Source organism: Patella vulgata, chromosome 7 (assembly GCF_932274485.2).
Source record: "Patella vulgata chromosome 7, xgPatVulg1.2, whole genome shotgun sequence".
NCBI classification, from domain to species: domain Eukaryota; kingdom Metazoa; phylum Mollusca; class Gastropoda; family Patellidae; genus Patella; species Patella vulgata.
This window is the reverse complement of record NC_065885.2, coordinates 59,386,093-59,409,619: the sequence shown is the minus strand read 5'-3', so window position 1 is coordinate 59,409,619 and position 23,527 is coordinate 59,386,093. Positions and strand designations below refer to the sequence as shown.

Here is a 23,527-nt window from a genome sequence, read left to right as displayed (position 1 = left end):
GAGGAAAGCTTTTACAATTAATTATGAGTATGTACAAAAACAGTGGGTTTTAATGGAACTGAAGTCAATCTGGCGACCAGAATCGTGTGACAACATTTACTTATAAAACATGAGCATGCATTATTAAACATTGTTGCCATAAATCAGAAATTTTCTTGAATCCGAACAGAGGTTTTGATTATAGGTGTACGTGAATATTTGGCTTAGTGGGGGTGCGGGGGCTGCTCTACTGTTGGAATACAATATAAGAGTAGACTGTAGTGCCGCTGTCTTGGCGAAATTTCCCTCATAGCACACTGTATGGCATATACCCGTCTTCATTAGCCCAGTTAAAACCCATTTCATTTTATTCTATTCCTTTCCTTATAAACTAAGTTCCAACCTCGTGGGTTTTCTTCGGGTTCCCGGACTTCCTCCCACTGTTAAAGACCCCTATTTGCAAGCAAATTATTGAAATAAAATTGAACCATGTGTTAGTCCCAAATTGACCCAGTTTGTGTCGAGTGGACGTTAAACACCATTTCTCTCTCTCTCTCTCTTTCAAACTAAGTAGAAAGATATTGAATATTTGTGATACATAAAGATGTCAACCTGTATGTTTTGATGTTGATTTACTTCCGTAATTTAACCAAATTGATGATCAATTTATCTCCACAATTTCCCTTTTGATCGCACTTTTATAGCGAATAATGGCTGTATGTACAATCGACAAAACTCCCAGTAACAACTGCTTTTCACGGCCAGAAAAAAGATGGAATCGTGAGCTTTTTGAAAAAAAATATTATTTGATGTAATGAGGATAATAAGTAGCGCACACCATCCGTAATCATTACCGCGATGTATACTGTCAAATTTGACGGGGATTATGCTTCACATAAAAGACGACTCTGACAGAAAGTCAGCAATACAAATCTGTATTTTTCATGTATTTAGGCTTAGTATTGCCATCATTTCTGTTAAAACCCGATAATGAAAAGATTTTTTTGCCATAAGAGTGGAGTTGTTATCTATCATACTGTCAGGCGATTTACTTTATCAGTATCATCCGTCACATAGTCCCCCTACTTCGTGGCATTTAACGTAAGCTCTTAATATGGCAATCTATGTAATTAGTTCCCTCAAGGGGCACCGTATAGGTGAAAAAAATCGTTATAAACATACTTGTCTTTTGTAAGCATGATTTTTCTGTTTTAGTCCATTATAGGTTATGTTTCCACCCATCCGTTCATCTGTCATTTTAGCTTTCCTGATCATTTTAAATTTAAACTTTTAAGATATTTGATTTAAATTTTGTAAACTGCTTGATATAGCCGAGTTATTGATACATATTTTTCGTGATTATGTCATGTGTTTTGATCATACTTAATTGGATTAATATACTCTCTCTCTCTCAGAATATTTAAATGACTATAATCCGAAAGTTGTTTAAATTAATAAATACTTCTTAAGAGAGCGCACTCTATCTCCCTCTCTATCTCTCTTTCTCTCTCTCTCTCAGAAAATTTGAATGACTATAATCGTTAAGGTATTTAAATTAATAAATACTTCTTAGGAGTGCGCACCTTTTCACGGTCAGTCGAGCGTAAACTCTATTATTGATCCTACATTTATGAATTCTAAGAATGGATAATTGATGGTTAAGGATAATTGATACATTTTGACTTTTTGACAGAAACCAGATGTATATTTAAAAGGATATTATAATTTGGTGGCGTTCAGCGTGTGCCACAAGATGTTACATCTTTGTGATCATGTCATGCTCATTTTTTTTGTATTTTCAGACAAAAAAGTATTTCTGATTGGTTTTGAAGACAGCAGCTGAGAGACCTAGCAAGGTAAGTTGGGTGTGGATCAATGTTGGCCTGCGTAATGAAACCTAACCATAAATAAAATAATTACAGCATATATATCCCTTACTCCTTCACCATTGTAAGGTCTTGACAGACATCGATTTAGACTGGATTCCAGTCATCTTGATATTGATAATAATTCAAAAATATATTTAAAATACTGTTATTTCTAACGATCAAGGATTTAGCCTATCATGTCATAGAACAACATATGTTTTCTATTCATAGACCAAAGGTGAGGTTATTAGCTAGGTGTATGTCTTTAGAATAGAAAAGAATTGAATTTTATTCCTTGAAAACATCCTTTGAGGACAGGGTACAGTATACAAAGTACAAAAAATAAAAATACAAAAATTTAGAGCACTGACATCCTAACTAAACAATATAAACAATACTAACACGTTATAATAATACAAAACCTGTGCACACTTAATATGCATTATGCAAGAGCTAAATCTGACTATTGCAGGTCTTACTTTAGGCCTGAATTGTTATCTAAATTATTAATTAGACATTAATTAACTTATCCAGACCATAATCAACACTCGATGCCATCGTTAGTCTGTGATATTTAGTGTATTTGAATACATTTTGTGATGGATAATTTAACGTAAAAATGGACAATTCAGACTTTGTTTTTTATCTTTGCAACGTTAGTAATGACGTTCGAGGCTAGACTAAAATTGAATCGCTAATATCGTGCTTCAGAATGAAGCAATTTGAATGAAATTTTCAGCATATTCTGTTTTCATTATCTATCTTTTAAATATTATAGCGAGAACTGTCATATACCTGTTTAAAGAAGTAAACAACAGGTGGCAGCACTTGGCACTATAATATTAACATGTGCTCAGGGACTATATTTGAAACATGGTTCCTGAAGATTTAAAATTTGGTTTTAATTTATTCTTTATTATCTTGCTTTCATTTCCCTGGTTGAACGTGACAAGGAGTAGGGTCGCCTGTCCAACCTCGTGGGTTTTCTCCGGGTCCCCCAGTTTCCTCCCACTTCTAAAGTCCCTATGTGCAAGCGAATTATTGAAATAAAATTGAACCATATGTTAGTTCCGAAATGAACTAGTTTGTGTCGAGTGGACGTTAAACCCCATTTCTCTCTCTCTTACTCGTTCTAGAACACATGATACCTCTTCTCAACCAGATATTGCATATAAAGACGTGATTCCATACAAATCGTATTTTAGAATCTATCTTTTATTTTCCTTGGTTGTTCGTTTTTTTCCCACCCATTTCTTATTTGGTATGAAGCTAAGTTAATTGTTGATAATGTCAGTAGAGATTACCCATATATGTTAAACTGTGGGAATTGTTTGAGGCGTTCAGAGGTGTGTTGTATTGACTTCTGATCCAAATGTCCGTATTAACATTGATTTCATGTCGGTTTCTGTAACGGAAGGTTTAATGGAACTACTGTTCTGCTGTACATCAAACCAAATGTGGTTCTCTTTCAAGTAGCAAATCATTCATAAGGCCAAAGCCATTTTATTTGAAAATCTTTTATAGGTCTTGATTAATAGGTAGCTGATCGAGTCTTGCGAACGATGTTTGTGTTTCAATTTTCCAAATATTGAAACTAAAAAGCTTTTGTATCTAAATTGGTTTCATGCACCTTGTAATCTTGTTGTTGTTCTTGGGGCAATGTGTTTAAAAAAAACCCAAGTTATAAGGTCGATTTAGAACATGCCATGCTTCTTTTTTGGACAGGGGGTTAGATGGCTGAATGGTTAACATGTGCGCATATCATCCTAAGGTCTGTCATTGAGTCATTTGGCATGATTTCGATTCCCCGCTTGTACATGACAAGGAGTAGGGTCACCTGTCCAACCTCGTGGTTTTACTCCGGGTTCTTCTATTTCCCTCCTCTGCTAATTATAAAGGCCCCTACATGCAAGTGAATTATTGAAATAAAATTGAACCATATGTTAGTCCTGAAAAGACCTAGTATGTGTTGAGTGGACATTAAACCCCATATCTCTCTCTCTTCTTTAGACTGGAGTGGTTTTTATTCCCCACTTATACATGACAAAGAGTAGGGTCGTCTGTCCAACCTCGTGGATTTTCTCTGTCTTCCAGTTTCCTTCCACAGCTATAGACCCCTACGCACAAGCAAATTATTGGTGCAGGACCAATGGCCTAACAAGTACAGAGCTGTCTAGTCATTTGGATGGGAAAAAAACGATGTGCCGTGTGCACATTGACGTTCATGTAAAAGACCCCTTGGCAGTTGGAATTTGATATAAGAGTAGGCAGTAGAGCTGCTGTCCGGACACAATTTTCCTCAAAGCACACTGTATGTCGTATGCCTGTATTAGTTAGCCAAATAGGAGCAGAACAGTAGGTCGTTAAACGCCATTTCATTTCATTCCAAGAATTTCTCCTCCCCCTGACTAAATAAGTCTTGCTAAAGAACATCAATTCAAATCAGCGTGGCCTAAGTCAAGTACTAATAGGGTTGTTCTATTTGTTATCTTGAGTAAATATCATTATTTTTCTCCGTGTTCACTGTTTTCTTTTCTTTTCTCCTTCGTTTATTTGATTCATTTGATTTATTTCACTATGAAGAGTGATTTGCTTGTGGGGTTAAAAGAAAGGGGTCTCTTCAACAAGAGTATTAATCTATATAGAATCTAAAACTATGGCAATTGATAATTAACTTTACTTGCTGGTGAACCGGTCAATACGTATAAGCTTGACAGTCGAATGAGTGAAATCTCCCTTATAAGTCTGTCCTGCATTCGAATCCCATATAGTACATGTACACGCTGAGAAGAGTTTCCCAAATTTCAAGGGTTCCAACTGAGTCATTTCATGTTAAATCAACTAATAAGGCAAACTTTGGGTTATATGCTTATTTTGGCTGTTGGTATTCAACATTTCAGCTTGAACGCAGTAACGATGCTGGAGATATGGCCAATTTTATTTTGGCGATTTTGGTCACAACACGCATGGCCGTCACATATTCAGATGGCCGTAGTTAAGTAAAATTATATGAAAATCTAAAAGGATATGGTTTATTTTTGCCATTTTTTTGGGTAATTTGACATAGAATTCAGCCACCTTGTCGCAGGTCAAGCACCTTCGGGAATGACAAGGAAAGTGTTGGGTAATCTTTTTGTTAGGAAGGAAAACTCGGGTCACACCTGTTGGGTGTACATAAACTAAGTCTTAACAGTTGGAATTTGACAGAGAGTAGGCGCCAGACGGAAAGCTGCTGTAGTAATAAACACAGGATTGTTTTAAGCCCTTTTCAACCTCCCGTTTGAATCCTGCATTATGCCGAGAAGACTTGCCCAAATGTTGTGGGTAGCACTTTCAGGACGGACAAGGATGCATTAGGTAGTCTTTCCGTTAAAAAGGAAAGTCCAAGTCCACCTGTGTAAAACATAAAAGACAGAATTTGAAATAAATTGAAATGACATTTAACGTCACCTTTTTTTTTTACTAACCGCCAACCTCATGAGTTTTCTCCGGAACCTCCAGTTTCCTCCCACACTGCTATAGACCTCTATGCGCATGCGAGTTAATGACATAATTTTTGAATCATATGTTATTCCTGAAATGACCTAGTTTGTGTCAAGTGCATGTTAAAACCCATTTCTCTCTCTGTCTCTCTTTTACTAACCAGGCTGATGAAGACATGCATACACCATTCAGTATGCTTTGACAGAAATTATGTTCTGGCAGGGGCACTAGTTTACTCTTACTTCGATTATCAGAGATCAGTGCTTCTTTAATGAGATGGGGGGAGGGGGTAGATGGCTGAATGGTTAACACGTGCGCATTGTGTCATAAGGTTTTTCTTTTAGTCAAACAGCGTGGTTTCGACTCCCCGGTTGTATGTGACAAGGAGTAGGGTCGTCTGTCCAACCTTGTGGGGTTTTCCAGGTCCTCCTGTTTCCTCTCACTGCTAAAGACCCCTACACGCAAGCGAATTATTGAAATAAAATAGAACCATATGTTAGTCCCGAACGTCAAGTTGACGTCAAACCCCATTTCTCTCTCTCTCTCTTTAATATGCTACCAATGGTATAGACAAACATTGGTTTTTCGTCTTCTGCATTAGAAATTCTGAAACTGTTTTACAGATTGAACTTGTGAAAAATATTCAGTCATCTTTAATTTGTTTCCTGGTCTAATCTGTGACTGGCCAGACAGGTCAATTAATTTGATTAGGTTTAATTTAAACCCCAACTAACGAGCTAGACAGACTAAATTAAAAAGGTGAGTTATGTAGAATACTCGGACTGAATAACTGGGGGGTAACAGTTGATTGATTTAAATCCTTCGAAGAGTTAAAATAGATATATATATTTTGCGGTATTATGGAAGACAGGAGCGCAATATTGTAGCCTGGTAAAAAGGCAAGTTATTATGTCGAATACTGGAACTGAATAACTGAGTTGTAATAGTTGATTGATTTGAATCCTTTGAAGATTTAAGATAGATATATATATATGTGGATGACAGGAGGGCAAAATTTAAAACTACATGAGAGAGAGAGAGAGAGAGGGGGTTTAAGGTCCACTCCGCACAAACTAGCCCATTTCAGAACTAACTTGGTTCAATTTTATTTCAATAATTCACTAGTGCATAGGGTTCTTTAGCAGTGGGAGGAAACCGTATGAGTATGACGCGGAGAAAACCCACAAGGTTGGACAGGTCACCCTACTCCTTGTCACCTTCATGCAGGAAAATGAAACCAGGCAACTTGACTAAATGACAGACATTCTGGTTTAGTGTTTCCTCAAGACAGTTCAGGAAGATTGGATACTTTTTTCTTTTTGTATATGAGAGAGAGAGAGAGAGAGATGGATGGGGTTTAAGGTCCACTTGACACAAACTAGGTCATTTCGGGACTAATAATGGTTCAATTTTATTTCAATACTCTGTGTATATAGCAGTATATACTATTCCAAAAAAGTAGGGGATATTTGATTTTGGGGGCATAATACTAAAATATGCAAATGACTACGAAAAAAGTCACTATAGAACCTAACAGAAGAAACATTTCCAGTTACATGTGACGCCCAAACGCACCAATAGCTACCGCATGGAATGCAGGTGATGCTTGGGATCATCATGGGGGTCCAACCCAAGATTTGCACGACTCTGACTTTGAATGTTACAGTCATTGTGGCATTGAATTCTAGGGTGGAAACATCAGTTTAATTGTTTTAGTGACCAGAAAACAAATTTTGATATGCGTCGGCTTACCCAAAATGAAAGGTTACGTGCCCTTGGCATGCTACAGATCGGCACAACACAGGCGGTTGTGGCGCGGACGATGAATGTTTCTCAGTCTGTCATAAGCAGGCTATGGTCCAGATACCGTGATACACAATCTGTACAGGACAGACCACGCTCAGGTCGACCAAGGGCGACAACTCAAGCCCAGGATCGATTTATCCGTACCTTGGCCTTGAGAAATCGTGTCATCACAGCAAATCAGATCAGCGCTCGTCTTCAAACAGACACTGGTGTGAGAGTGAGTGGCCAGACGATTCGGAATCGACTGCATAGGGGTCACCTTCGCGCCCGACGTCCTCGCGTGATCCTTTGTTTGAGAGATCATCACATTCAGGCAAGACGTCGTTGGTGTAGGGATCGTCAACAGACGTAGGAGGGTGTGGCGTCGTCAAAACGAGCGCTTCCAAGACGTTAACGTCATCAGACATGATCGATTTGGGGGTGGTTCTGTTATGGTGTGGGGAGGCATCACTGTTGCTGGAAGAACGTCTTTACATGTTGTTGCAGGGCGTGTTACAGGCCAGTACTACCGGGACAACATCTTGGCAGTCCATGTTGTGGCGTTCGCACGACGTCATGGCCGCCGTTTCATCTTCCAGGATGACAACGCAAGATGTCACAGGGCCAGGATCGTTACAGGTTACCTCCAACAACAGAACATCACCACATTACCTTGGCCAGCACTGAGTCCCGACCTCTCCCCCATTGAGCATGTCTGGGACATGCTTGGACAGAGGTTACGTCAACGTCAACAACGTCCTGCCAATGTCCAAGAACTTGCTGCTGCGTTGCAACAGGAATGGGACAATCTGGACCAAAATGACCTTAGACGTCTCATTAGGAGTATGCCACGTCGGATCAATGCTTGTTTGGCAAACAGAGGAGGATTTACCCGTTACTGACTTGGTTGTGATGCTGTGGTAACTTTGCTGTTTGACCCCGGGTATCATTTTACCCTTATAATGGTCAGTCTGTGCCTTACTTAGTCTAACGATCATTTGGAATAAATCGATGAATGTGAACTTCATTTCATTTTGTCATTTGTTTCTTCGTCAGTTTCATTAGGTGACTTTAATAACACTTAAAAATCAAATATCCCCTACTTTTTTTGAATAGTATATATGGAAGGATTGGAGCACAATACTGTAGCATGGTAAATGAACTGTGAACTTATCGTAGCGATTAACGGTTAATATTGTAGGAGCGTATATAGAGTTCAACCCAGTACCATTTAATTAAGATTAATAATTCAAACCTACTTCAATGATATCTTTCAGTCACTGGCTGGGCTATAAAGAGAACTGTTAGAACAAAATTATTGTGTTATTAAAAAAAAAAAAATTTAATTCTTGATAAGGCAGAAATGCCAGAGCCTCGTTTAACATGGTGACTAGGCGGTCGCCGCGCACTGGCCAAACTGTGCCGCCTACTGAGTCCAAAAGTTGAAGACTGGGCGGTAACATACATACGTTTTGACAATCGCTGACAAGGTTTTTCCCATGTGCCAATACTATATCATGGTGCATAGGTTTACAAAATCGTCTTTCTGATTGTTTTATGGGTATATTTCTGTCTGCGGGTCAGCCGCAGCAGTGTTTTGATCTCGATTTTACAGGGTATTAATTAATCTATGGTTTAACAAGATGCCAAAACTAATAGTGTATCAAATCTCTGAAACTATTTTTTAAGTGCTCAGAAATCGAGTCTAAGGCCGTCAATTTTCAAAATTTTCTAGGTGAGGGCCCCACAGACGGGGCTCTGAGAAATGCTGCTGTCCTGGCAAAATTCCCCTCATAGTACATTAGCCTGGTTAGTGCAGAAAGGTAAGATAAACTGCATTTCATTTCATACCACAACAGAAAATGGTTAACTATTGCATGGTCAAGATTAAATAATAATATTATTAAACATACATTATGCAAGAGCTAAATCTGCCGATTGCAGGTCTTTCTTTAGACCTGAAATGTTATCTATATTATTAATTAGACATTAATTAACCTTTCCAGACCATAATCAACTCTAGATGGCATCGCTAGCCTGCGATCTTTAGTGGATTGTGAGCCGATTTACTGTATAACTTTCCGTCACGATTTAACGATTAAATGGATAATCGGGACTATGCTGTTTATCGTACTGACTTTAGTAAGGATGATCAAGGCTAGGCGGAAATTCAATCGCTTTGTTCTCAGTTCATAGTGGATCAATTTGAATAAACTTTTCAGCAAATTGCCTTTACATTATCTAGTTTTTAACTATTACAGTGAGAACTAGCAACTCGTTATCGAATCTCCTATAATGTATCTTTAATAAATCTATGTTGTGTGCACGAATAACATTAGTAAAAGTAAGACAAAAAATTGTTAAAGATACATTATGTCGATTCCCCGGTTGTATGTGACAAGGAGTAGGGTCGTCTGTCCAACCTTGTGGGGTTTTCCAGGTCCTCCTGTTTCCTCTCACTGCTAAAGACCCCTACGCGCAAGCGAATTATTGAAATAAAGTTGAACCATATGTTAGTCCCGAAATGACCTAGTTTGTGTCGAGTGGACATTAAACCCCATTTCTCTCTCTCTCTCTCGCCCTATTTGCACACCACTATAATGTGATCCAGCGCCTTATTAACAAGAGCCAGAGTGTTTCCTTTTAGTGGTACTTTTGCTAATGTTTATTTGCACACCACTAGATTGTATACATCGAGTATTAATATCATTATTAAATCACCTTCTTATCTTTATCATTGATGATCGTGGAAGGTAAATAAACAAACAAAAGTTAATTTTACCTGTACATGCAATACAGCTATTTATCTTTCGTTGTGGCACCGATAAAATTTCTCCTTGAATGATAAAATTACGTCAAGCGTAAAAATAAATCAGAGTTTCAACTGTATGTTTAATGACATTACGTTGATTGGTTTGTCAAGGCGGCTTATGTTCCCGGAAGTCAGATAGGTTTTTATGTGATTTCTTGATCTTTGATTGCTGCGATTGATCATCGTATGAGATCGTTTATGATTTAAAAATAGTTACTGTTATTGAGATAGATGCTTGTTGTAATTGGAAATACATTTTTTTTTAATGGCTTTTGATAGAGATGGAAGATGGTATAGAAGACATTAACTGCTGAATGACATACATTGGGTTCAGATTTGGGCAGGTTTAATTTGTGCGAGGGAGAAGGCTGTTGTGACTTCTTCATTAGCTTTGTAATCTTAAGTAAAGATTACAAAGGTTCCAAGTGTTATTAATAGTCAATAAAACTCAATAAATGTAATGGAAAAATCAAAATCAAAAAGATTGGGGCAGGGGTTGAAGGAGTTAAAAATAAATTTAGGCAAACTTATAGCCCGTTCAGACGCTTATTTTTAAAACAGTTCATATTCGCTGGGGTTTTTAAGACAGCATCGTGTTGCATTCACATGTACTATAAGCCAAACCAGTTTAACTATTCTGACCTCTTTGGTCGGAGGTTAGTTAACTACGCATGGGTAGCTTCATATTCTGTATTCGGTTCTCGCACACTTTCCATAACATTGGCACTGTCTGACCCCGATATTTTCACAGGAATGTAACTTTACTGCGTACTGTGCATGCTCAAAGCAAGCTGGAGCCGGGGTTTTTAAGCCAACACGTTCAGACGGCTAAGATGAACCAGTTTAAAATAAATAAATAATCCTTCTCGAAGACAGGTCGCAAGCTGGGGTTTTTAATCTGGTTTATTTGCCCCACATTTGCGTTCTGACGCTTAAGTTAAACTGGTTTAACAATCCCCGGGGTTTTTAAACCAGTTCAACTTAAGCATCTGAATGGGCTAAGACCCTTTAGCACCTGGTACATTGTTAGTATGGACTACCTTTTTAGTACCTGATACTCGTAAATGTTGACTATCTCAATTCCCTGAAAACATGGTTTAATTTTATTTCCTTGTGCGTAGGAGTCTTTAGCTGTGGGAAGAAACCGTAGGACCCTGTTTCCATAATTCGCTTGTGCGTAGGAGTCTTTAGCAGTGGGAAGAAACCCGGAGAAAACCCACTCCTTGTCATATATTACCAGAGAATCAAAATCACGCCAGTTGACTCAATGACAGACACACTGGCCATTCGTTCCCCCCCCCCATGCATACATGTTGATATGCACATAAAAGAAACCATGGCAGTTGGAATTCAACTGCATGATGTACGTATGCCTGGCTGCATTTGGCCAGTAAATGGAGTAAAAATAGGATGGTAAACTCCTTTCTCATTTCATTTCTAAAAAGAAAAAAACATTTTAATATCATACAATTAGATGGGAATACAATTCACAATTTAATTTTCAGTATCAACTGCTATCCTGGGAAATTGCTATTGTCAAAACTTGTGATAGAATGATCTTTTAGCTAAACCATGTGCTTTTTGTCAAATTTGTATAAAATTATTTTCAAAATTGGTTATTGAGAAACACCAGATGATGTTATGCAATTGAAGCAATTTCTTTAACACTTGTGGAAGATTTAAAATTGTATGTTATTTTATAATTTAAAATAATGGAGAAGCAAGTGTTAATGTGTTGGCAGTATCTGGGGAAGAAATTGAACATGCCGAGTTATACTTGTTATTTGCTGAAATATTTAAATATCACACTTTCGTGATTTTACAAGTTGTATTATTACCAGAGTTGAAGAATTCCAGAGAATTCTATTAGGTTTCACATGGTCCCTGAGTTCACAAAGCATCCTAAGACTTCAGTTAAGAATTTATTCTAAATTGTATGCCTTATTTTAACTTAAATATAGCACTTTATAAAACTTTTGTTGTTTTAATGTATCAAATACATCAATAAGAAACTATGTGCAAAGTTTTGTGTTTCTAGATCAAAGATATTTCTCATAAACATTGATTGAAAGTTGAGTAAATTTTTAACTTAAATCTGAGATGCTTTTTGTACTTGGGGCCTGGTTTCTCTTTGTGACAGTTGGAGTTGAAAGATCTCTGGACAGTTGGAAATGCTACTGTCTTGACCAAATTGCTCTATTTATAGGGAGCCACAGTGGCTCAGTGAATAAGATGTTGGCTCCCTGCATTGGCCGAGAAAGTTCATCGGGATTGTCAGTGGGGCAGGACAGAGGGCCTGACAAGGGATAATGCATAGTCATTCAGATGGGACAAAAACTGAGGTCCCGTGTACACATTGGCGTGCACGTATATAAGATCCCTTGGCAGTTGGAATTCATTTCCCTCAAAGCACACTGCATGGCGTAATCCCGTCTTCATTAGCTCAGTTGGTGCAGAAAATGACGTTAAACCCCATTTCATTTAAACCCTATCTGTTGTTCCTCTACCTTGTGGGTTTCCACCCACTGCTAAAGATCCCTATGCGCAAGCAAATTATTGAAATAAAATTGAACCATGTGTTAGCCCTGAAATGACCTAGTTTGTGTCGTGTGGACGTTAAACCCCATTTCGCACTTTGTTGTTCGTCTTTTATAATCTCTCGCCTTTACTGTTGTATAAATTCTTCATCAATAAACCCAGACTCACAGTGATTTCTTCTAAAACAATAAAAAAAACCCACCAATTACTGACATAAAACTGGCAGAGGAGTTGGTCGGTAGAAACAATAAAAAACAAACTGGTATATAAAACCATTTAAAATATTTAGTTTGTAGGAACTTTAGGTATAATAAATTCATTCCTCTACCAAAGTCTAACAACATAATTCTAATATGAGGCCATTACTATCCACTTTGTATTTTACATATATTTTTATTACATTTATTTGTCTGCGAAGGTATTTTTATCGTCAAGATTTGTCTAAAATAATGAATGGTAGCCACCTCGGTGGAATCGGACGTAAAATACAACTAACTAACAACAAAAACACAGTGACTCAGTGAGAAAGATGCTGGCTCACTAACCAATAGGTTCTGGGATCACTACTACTGGTGTTGACCAAGAAGGGTCATCTGGTTTTTTTTCAGCATACTTTCCCCCTGACAGTGGTGCAGGATGAAGAGCGTGAATTCGACATAAGAGTAGGCCTCAGTGTCGCTATCCGTGCAAAATGTCACTCATGCACTGTATGGTGTATTTCTTTTGAGTGGCGTATAGTAATTAAACTGTAACACACTAACACTATATATGGAATAACAATTACTGGTGTATTAACATGCAAAGTTTCGACGATGATACCCTCGTCTTTATCAGGCTAGTATGTCTGTCTTCATTAACCCAGTTGTTGCAGAAAATTAGGAGATTCAACACCATTTCATTTGTATCTAATAATTAATGTTCTTACATTGGTCATTGCAATTAGTTGATTTCAAAAACATTTAGGTTTTATTTTGCCTTAAAGGCTCAATACCACTCTTGTTGTAACTGTATAATATGTCCCAATCTTTATTCTGGTCAACAAATTGTACTATTTTACAATATTTCAATTAATTGATGATACAAATTTCATCTTAACACACCTTATTTAAAAATTTTGAAAAATTCAACATAATGGTTTGAAACGTCTAACGTAAACCTTTTCAAATGAAACGTCGATTTAAAAATATTTTCGAACCCTCTGGACAAGTAAAATAGGATGTAATGGATAATTTATACAACAGGTAGGACACTTAAACATCTAGTACTTAGATAGAGATCTTATTTATTTTCTGGAGCTTTCAAGCCAGCAAGAGTGTTATTGTCCCTTTAAGTATTTTTCTGTTATATTTAGGGAGTCACAGTGGCTATTTGGGTAAGACGCTGGCTCCCTAGCCTGGAGGTTGGGTGTTCGATCCCTGCATTGGCCGATAAAGTTCATCCAGATTTTCCGGGGTGGTTCCCTCTTGTCAGTGATGCATTGTCAGTCTGCATTATACTACTCCCAATAATTATATTCCCTGACCCCCCCCCCCCCCCCACAATATTCATGTTGGGCTAAAATAGAGCCCCCAGTTCTGTCAAATGCATTCCCGCTGGAACACAGTATGGAATGACTAGCCCAACAAAGTTCATTATGTTTTAGGCTAATAAAAAGTTCTCAAAGTTTTAGACTAATTACATGTTCTTTGTTTAGGCTAATAAAAAGTTCTTGAAATTTTAGGCTAATAAAAAGTTCTTATGCAATCCATTGCTTTTAATTAAATTTTGTGTTCAATTTATTTAGATTTGTAATTTGTATTCTTATGGTGTTATTTGTATATTTTTCTTCAAAATCTAAAGTTTTTGCAGTTCATAAAAAAGGTCTTATGCAATCCATTGCAATGTGTTGTTTTCAATGGAATTTTGTTTTCAATTTATTTAGATTTGTGTTTTTCGTATATCTTTTGCTTAGAAATCTACAAATTTTGCGGTTAATAAAAAGTTTTTATTTAAAACATTGAGAAGTTCCTTTCACATAAATTTTCAGTTCAATTCATTTCTATGTCTTCATTGCTATTTTCTTTTTCATTAAACCTCACTTTATTTGCATTCTTGGCACTTTTGATTGACATTTCGAGGGGAGGTAATTCAGTTAAGTTTTTTTTACGATGGACAATTGTAAGGATACTGCACTAAGTAACATTGAACGAATACGAAAAATAATTGCAACTTGGCGATCGGCCACGACTTCGATTTTTCTCCCATACATTTTATTAAAGTTAATTCAGGAGACAGGCAAATACATACATTTCATGGACAAATGTAATAAAAGATAAATTTGCATTTTCTTAAAGCTACACGGCCAGATTTCAGGAGGTATGCATTGATACTGGTGGATTTAAGTATTCAAAGCTGATGACAAATAGCGTTGCCATTAACAAGTACAGCCATGCAAGGAAAAGCTTCTAGCCTTTTGGATGGGACAATAAATCAGTTTACTGATTGGCTTACATGTCAAAAATCTCTTGACAGCTGGAATTGTTTGAAGGGTAAGTGAAATTGTCCGCAAACCACACTACATGGCACATGCTTGTCTTCATTAAAGGGACAATAACACTCTTGCTGGCTTCACAGCTCCAGAAAATAAATAATAGCCTTATTCTAAGTATTAGATGTTTAAGTGTCCTACCTGTTGTGTAAATTATCCATTACTACAACCTATTTTACTTGTCCAGAGGGTTTGAAAATATTTTTAAATCCAAGTCACACTTGAAAAGGTTTACGTTAGGCTTTTCAAATCATTTAGTTGAATTGTTCCAATTTTTTAAATTAGGTGTGTTAAGATGAAATTTGTATCATCAATTAATTGGAATATTGTGAAATAGTACAATTTGTTGACCAGAATAAAGATTGGGACATATTATTCAGTTACAACAAGAGTGGTATTGAGCCTTTAAACCAGTTGATGCAGACAAGTATGATTTTAGACCCCATTTCATTTCATTTCATTGGTCATTGGTCATTGGATGTTTCACTGTAACCCAGGTATCATTTAATCTGGTGTATTTAGCATTAATTTCTTTAACATTCATTCAATATCAAAACTTTGTTTGAAAAGTCGTAAAAATCAATTAAAATCTACAAAAATCATCTAATTTGTATGTGTGTCCCGTTTAAAGCTGTCCATTCAGTTTTGATATTGAATGTTCAATTTACAAGCGTTTAGTTTCTCGATACTGTTCAAAAATAAAAAACCCAATTGATTATTGATGCATAATGATTAATATTTGAGCAGTGGTCAGGAAATTAGGGCTTGTACATTCAACACTCATTATCAAAATTGAATGGTCAGTTTTAAATGGTCAGTCACTGTAACCCAGGTATCATTTAATCTTGTGAATCTAGTACTAATTTCTTTCACATTTGTTTAATATCCAATCTTTGTTTAAAAATTCATAAAAACTGTTTAAAATCACCATAAATCGTTTAATATGTACTTCTGTCCAGTTTAAAGCTGACCATTCAATTTTGATAATGAGTGTCCAATTTACAATTTCTCAATCACTGTTAAAAAATAAACAATCCAATTGATTAATGATGTATAATGATTAATTTTTGAACAGTGGTCAAGAAATTTAATACTTGTAAATTGAACATTCATTTTCAAAATTAATCAAATTAATTTAAACAGTTTTTACGAATTTTTAAACAAAGATCTGATATTAAATGAGTGTGAAAGAAATTAGTGCTAGATACACAAGATTAAATGATACCTGGGTTACAGTGATAAATTAGATGATTCTAGGCAACGAATTTTCAAACTTTTCAAAGTTTTGATATTGAATGAATGTTAAAGAAATTGATGCTAAATACACAAGATTAAAGGAGAGAGAGAGAAATGGGGTTTAACGTCCACTCGACACAAACTAGGTGATTTCGGGACTAACATATGGTTCAATTTTATTTCAATAATTCACTTGTGCATAGGAGTCTTTAGCAGTGGGAGGAAACCTGAGGACCCAGAGAAAACCCATGAAGTTGGACAGGCGACCCTACTCCTTGTCACGTACAAACGGAGGTTCGAAACCACGCCAGTTGAATCAATGACAAGCCTTATGATACAGCACGCATGTGCTAACCATTCGGCCATCCACCCCCCACCCCCACAAGATTCAAGGAGCAAAGTCTCTAACTCAATATTTTTCATAATATTCAAAATTAAAAACACAAATTAGAATTCAATATTGATCAATTTCAATCAATATTCATGTTATTATCTTGCCATGTTGTGTACCCAATGGTTTCGAGTGCCATTTTGTAATGAAAAAATAAAAACATATCCTACAAGCAACACAATGTGGAAGTAATTAGTAAAGGCTGATTCACAAATGACAAAATAATAATTTAAAAAAGGTGTAGAATGCTGTAATTGATTAGAAATTACAATATTTTTTCAAAAATTGAATATAAATCAGTTTACATACATCCATATGTGCTTTTAGAACCATATTTCAAGGTCTGAAAAATAGAGCCATACACCCTTTAAATAATACCTGGGTTACAGTATTTTATAGCATGTGTTAGTCTCAAAATATCCAAAGTAATGTTGACTAGCTATTAAAACATTATTCAACTGAAAACAAACAGTGAGCGCTTCATGTTATACTGCTAAAGAGGATGATTTTGTTATAAATTCCATTAACAATTCAATGGTTTGAATATGATTATTAGAAAACCTCAGCCAGCTAATGTCCATGTTTTTTTAAGTAATTCTGATATAAATTTCTTTGGTTTCAAATCTGATTAGGTTGAGAGCACGTTGACACACTGGCTATATGCTACAAATAACGAAAAAAACGTCTTGAATTCGAGCAGGAAAATCTGATCAAATCTAGAGTTGCAATTACAGCTTTGGTTGGATGGAACTACGATTGATTTTTTGCGTGCCTGCTGAAGAATACGTCCTGGTATATCCTACAGTTATACGTTTTCTTGTCAACTGAGAGGTTTCCAAATAATTCGCCTCAATTGGGTTATATAGTTACTCTCTGGTTTTCATTTCTAAAGAGCAAATTTCATTGCTTAAAATAGCCTAGTGTTTATTGGACATAAGAATGCTATTTGGACAGTCGGGAAGAGTGAAACCATATACATACGGTCTTATCGAGGAAAATAAAATTGCTGAGGGACCAAGTGGAGCTCTCAATGTGCAAGCGTAAATTCTTTGAGTGGTAGATGGTTTTAGGCCAGGTTTTACAGCGTTCGAGGAGATTTAATGCCGTGAAGTGGACATAACTCTCAAGCGCAAAATGTGATTATAGCAGGTAGGTTCCGTTCAATATTTAATTATCGCAGAATATTTCGACAGCCCTTATTTGAAAGTGTGATGGTAGTGAAGTAACATGCATCGATACTCTTGTCTCAGTATCATTACGCAAACAAAAAAACATTGGAAAACTTGGCGACAGTACATTTTGTTTTGAAAACATGGTATTGAAAAAACTCTATATTTATTTTCAAGTAGTAACCCGAGGATTCTGGCTACAGTGTGGTATTCAAGAAAACTTGTTTTTCCATCTCATATCATTAACAAAACATGTAAAACATTTGTTTTGGGGGTTTTTTTTGGTGGGGGGTACAGTGCTGAAAGGTTATTAAAACTAATGACGACCAACTTTTGCATGGAAATGAAATGAAATGGGGTTTAACGTCCTACTGTTCTGCTCCGACTGGGCTAATGAAGACGGGCCTACGCTATACAGTGTGCTATGAGGGAAATGTTCCCCAGGCAGCAGCACTATGGCCTACAAGCACGCCAATATTTACACAGGACCTTGGTTTTTTGGCCCATCCGAACAACTAGACAGCTGTCCCTGTCAGGCCCTCCGGCCTGCATCACTGACAAGTGTTCTTTTATGTGTACATCAATGTGTACAAAAGACTTCATCTTTTTATATCAGCCAAATGACTAAACATTGTTCCTGTTAGACCCTTCATCCTCCACCACTGACGAGGCAAAATCAGACATAAAAATTCTTAGGAAATTTATTTTTTTGTGGTGCATTTTCAGAATTCGAGAAATTGTGAATTGTTTTGATCAACGTATTCTTATATTGAATTGCAACTGCTAGTCGGAGTAGGACGTTAAACCCCATTTCATTTCGTTTCGTTTACAGCAAGTGAAGTTGTCTAGAGATAAATAATGGGCTTTATACAAGTATATTGTATGCACAGAGAGAGAGAAATGGGGTTTAACGTCCCCTCGACACTAACTAGGTCATTTAGGGACTAACATATGGTTCAATTTTATTTCAATAATTTGCGTGCGCGTAGGGACTTTAGCAGTGGGAGGAAACCGAGGGACCCGAGAAAACCCACCAGGTTGGACAGGCAACCCTACTCCTTGTCACATACAACCAGGGAATGGAAACCATGTCAGTTAACTCAATGATACCTTATGATACAACGCGCTAGCCTTTCGGCCATCCAACACCCCCCTCTTTGTATGTACAGAGTGGTTGAGTGGTGTAACGAACACGCTTTATATCATAAGGTTTGTCATCACGTCAAGTGGCATCGGTTTAAGTTGCATCATTTTCATTTTGATCCCAAACTTCTACTGCCAAGGAGTATGGTTGTCTGCCAAACCTCATGTGATTTGTCTGGATCCTCTGGTTTTACCCTACTGCCAGAGACCCTATGTGCAAGTAAATTATTATTAATAAATTGCACCATATGTTAGTCCTGAAATTACATGGTTTGTGTTAGATGGACTTGAATCATCCCCTCTATCTCTCTCCCTCTCTACACCCTCCTCCCCCCCCCCCCCCCTCAAAAAAAAAAGAAAAAAAATTAAGTCAAATTATTTGATGATTAAACTTGATTTTCATTGCTTCTTTCTATCAGAAAATCTCTACCTTGTGAAGGTGCAGTATGTCAGTATAAGTGTAGGAAAAAATCAAACGAATTAACAGAGACCTAAAATTCAATATGTATTTCCTTTCAGACTTGTTAATTATTTCTCGACGTTTAAATTGATTCTTTGAAATCTGATCCGGGCATCAGCCAGATTCACGCCACCGAGGTGTGGTTATTAATGAAGAGGTGAAGCAAGTAAATATGAAGAATATTCAGTTAGTGTCGTGAATAAAAAAGCTGTGTCTCGGGTTACATCTTAACGATTGGCATGGTAACTTGGTAAGGGCAAAGTTTTAGTGATCCAGTATATTACCTGGCACATTAATTTTGCCAGACAGTGGCGCTACAGTCAACTCTTATATCGAATTTCAACTGCCAAGGGATCCTTTACGTGCACGGCCAATGTGTACGTTGGGCCTCATTTTTTGTCCCATCCGAACGACAAGACCGCTGTCCTTGTCGGGGCCTCCGGCCTGCACCACTGACAAGGAATTCTTGTATAGGAAAGTGGGAAAAATAGCAAATATCAAAGTGGCATCCAGTTATTATTAATGACTGTTGATGATAGATAGTGAATCCTTATATGGCTGGATTTGATGAAAACATGGTCTGTGGTGATTGTTTTTACAAGTGAATTAAGGTGGACATGTGTTGTTGTTTTTAAAAAAGATCATTTGATTTTTTTAAATAAATCAATTTTAGCAGATTTTCTGATACCTCTTATAAAATAAAGTCACGTACGAACAATCCAAACCATTAGACAAAATTTGAAGTCCTAAAAAAACGGTATAGGCAAAATAGTGTAATAAAGCAAAATAGTGTAATCAGCATATGGACTGTTCACCGTGTACAAAATACACGATAAACAGTGGTAACAGGTGTCTGGAGGAGTAAGCTTACCCTGCCTGGTGCCACACCCACCATAGCTGCATCCAAACTATTACATGTCATTTTTAGTGTTGTGATCTAAAAATATGCAAATATACTTTTTTTGGAAGATTTTGTGAAATGGTATCTGTCCACCTTATTGCACTAGCATCCTCAAATTATAAAGGCTAACTCAAGAGAGTCTAAATATATATGCATGCCATTATGAAATTTTAATTGGTTGTTCAGTCAGGTACCTGGATTACAAAATTTTGACAAAACAGCAGATTGGATTTCAATCTTCTTAAAATTTTAATAGATATATTGAGCTAAAGAGCTTATTCATGATATCAAATGGAGCTTATTCTAATAAAAAAAAACAAAAAAACATATTTTGCCAGGCAACACATCAGATGGTTTATGTTTGTAACCTTATTGTACCAAAAATATGTAGGTTGCCAGGCAACAGCTAAGATGGTGGATGTATGCAACCTATGTTAAAATGATGCACAGAAATGTCTTTAATTTCTTGATAACTTCAATTTGTTGGTGTTAATTTCTTGATGGTGTTAATTTCTTGATATCATTAATTTCTTGATAGCATTCATTTCATGTTGGCATTCATTTTATGTTGGCGTTCATTTCTTGATAGCTTCAATTTCTTACTAGTATTCATTGCTTGTTTTAAAAATACACAGGAAAATGTCATCTATAGAAAATTTGTGTTTTTGTCAAGAGGAATTATTGATCGAACGATATGCCAACTTTTGATTTTTTTTCACGTTATTAAACCCAAGTAAATTAGTACGATGATCATTTATTCTGTTTGATGATGAGATTTAGAACATAGAATAAATCCCTGACATAAAACTCTTTTGTCAACGTAATCAGTGTTAGAGGAGTTATATTGATCCATGAGATTACAAAGGTCATCATATATGTATGATTATCCGTTAAAACCTTTCCGCAGCAATCCTCGAGAGAAAGAAACCGGCTATTTGCCGTATCGTCGATGTATATGAATTGTTAAGCAGACGAGTCTACTATTATTAGTATCATTGACTCTGTCTCAGATTCTATGGAAGTCAGATTTTCTGTCTAGGAATGAATTGATGTGGAACATCACTACTATTTCTAAACCGATTTTTGGAATTGTGATTTTGTTTCTAGCTAATTTTATGGACTTTTAATGTTGGTTTACTTCGGAAATGATGTTTATTGAATAAGATAAATATATGTAGTGGTGAGTATTGTTTTATTTGTTTAAACAGATTGGTTTTTTTCCAACACACACAGAGAGAGAGAGAGAGAGTAAAATGGGATAACATTTGGTACAATTTTATTTCAATATTTCGCTTGCACTCAGGTGTCCTTAGCAGTAGGAGAAACCCTGATTATTGTTAATGAAACAAGTTTATTATTATGTTGACTTGTTTTTACTTGAGTTTTCTACAAGTCCTCTAGTTTCCTCCCACAGCTAAAGACCCCCAGCTCTCAAACAACTGATTTAAATACTGATAGAAGGGACTTAGTTGAGTGGACATTAACCCCCCCTCTCTTTCTCTCTCTCTCTCTCTCTCTGTCTCTCTATCTCTCTCACTCTAGGAACTCAACTAAGACCCCCAGCTCACAAATAACTAATTTAAATACTGGTACACCATATTTTAGTAGAGTGGACCTTAAACTCTCTGTGTGTGTGTCTCTCTCTCACGCTCCAGGAACTCAACTAAGACCCCCAGCTCACAAATAACTCATATTTTAGTAGACTGGACCTTAAACTCTCTGTGTGTGTCTCTCTCTCACGCTCCAGGAACTCAACTAAGACCCCCAGCTCACAAATAACTCATATTTTAGTAGACTGGACCTTAAACTCTCTCTCTCTCTCTCTCTCTGTAGGAACTCACCCTATCATGTACAGTATATTTAAAGCTTTGATGTAGTGCCCCCAGGTCTGTAAAACATGATATGCTTATTGCAACAAATGAACATTAAATGAGTGTTAATATATATAAGATAAATATAAAGAGAAGAAAGTGAAGACTATACAGGGTTTATGGTAAACAGTGGGGGATGGAGTCAAGTCTTGTATTTACATTTAATATCATCTTCATAAGCCTGTTGGTTAAACACCATTTCATTTCATTCTTGAGCCATTTCATTTCAAGATATCATCTTTATAAGCCTATGTTAAACATAATTTTACTTATTTCTTCATAAACTCACTGGTTAAATTACTACTTTAGGGGGTTTAGTTAAACATGTAATATCATCTTCATTCACCCACTGGTTAAAATAAGATTTTAGGGTTCTCACTTTCTCACTTTAAAAATATCAACTTCATAACTATTTTAGGGCTTTTAGCTCAAAATGTTTGCCAGTTGGACATATTTTCTTTACTGCAGATTAGCAATATATCTTTGAAAATCATTTATCCCGCATCCTCAGTCGTCTCATTCTGTTCTACTCCACTATACCCTAGGTTCATCTGTGGAGGCAGACCACCATTAAATTTCACCCTTTCGGTATCCACAAATTGTAGTTCGTCTATTTATAGCAATTCCCCCTCTGTCTCTTTTCTCCCCATTTACATGCTCATTTTTGTTGATTTGTTGGTCTAGAATGGACGAAGAGGGTTTGAATTAATATTTTCTGCCAGGTTTTGGTAAATATTCATGATTTTGAGGCGGAAGGATAACAGAGTTAACAGGTTGGTTATGGTGATATGTACAGCGAATAGTTACATGTTTTTAGTATGTTTCTCTGTCTATATTGAAAAGTATTCAGCTCAACGAAAATTTGGGGAAAAGTTGGAGGTGGGCAAAGAGGCCAGAATTAACATTGAAGCCAGTGGGGAAATTAATGGTAGTCTGCCTCCCTATGGGGTATTCATGTATTGAAATTATCTGCTCTTGAAGAGCATCAGTAGATGACGATGCTGTCGGTCGAGGATGATGTTCACCAGAAGAGATTGACTATATGTTGTATGTATTTACAGTTAGTAATGGCCTCTCTTTAACAGCTGTAGGAACTATCAATGTAAAGTATAGCCTTGTCTAAATGTTTGCTCGGACAAGATTGATAATCATACTACATGTATGTACCAGATCTTCAAAATGATATACAAATATAATAATATACCTTTACATACCTACACTAACATGTAAAACATAGTAATCTACCTTTTTCTGTTCTATCATAGACTATTAAGATTGTTCGTTTAGATACCTACTAGTCTTTACCTGTTTTTGTCAGGTAGAATTACAGGTATACAAGATGCCAGACAAACAGTATTTGTTGT

At 36.5% G+C, this 23,527-nt stretch overlaps 1 protein-coding gene across 3 annotated transcripts in view; it reads left to right on the top strand.

The window, feature by feature from the left end:
- LOC126827498 (plexin-B) overlaps positions 1 to 23,527 on the top strand; it is a 310,132-nt gene that overhangs the window by 26,781 nt on the left and 259,824 nt on the right. For all 3 annotated transcript variants that reach the window (XM_056102566.1, XM_050556896.2, XM_056102565.1), the window contains one exon: positions 1,782 to 1,835. The gene's annotated coding sequence lies outside the window, so the exon portion shown is untranslated. Of the gene's footprint in view, positions 1 to 1,781; positions 1,836 to 23,527 lie in introns of those variants that run through there.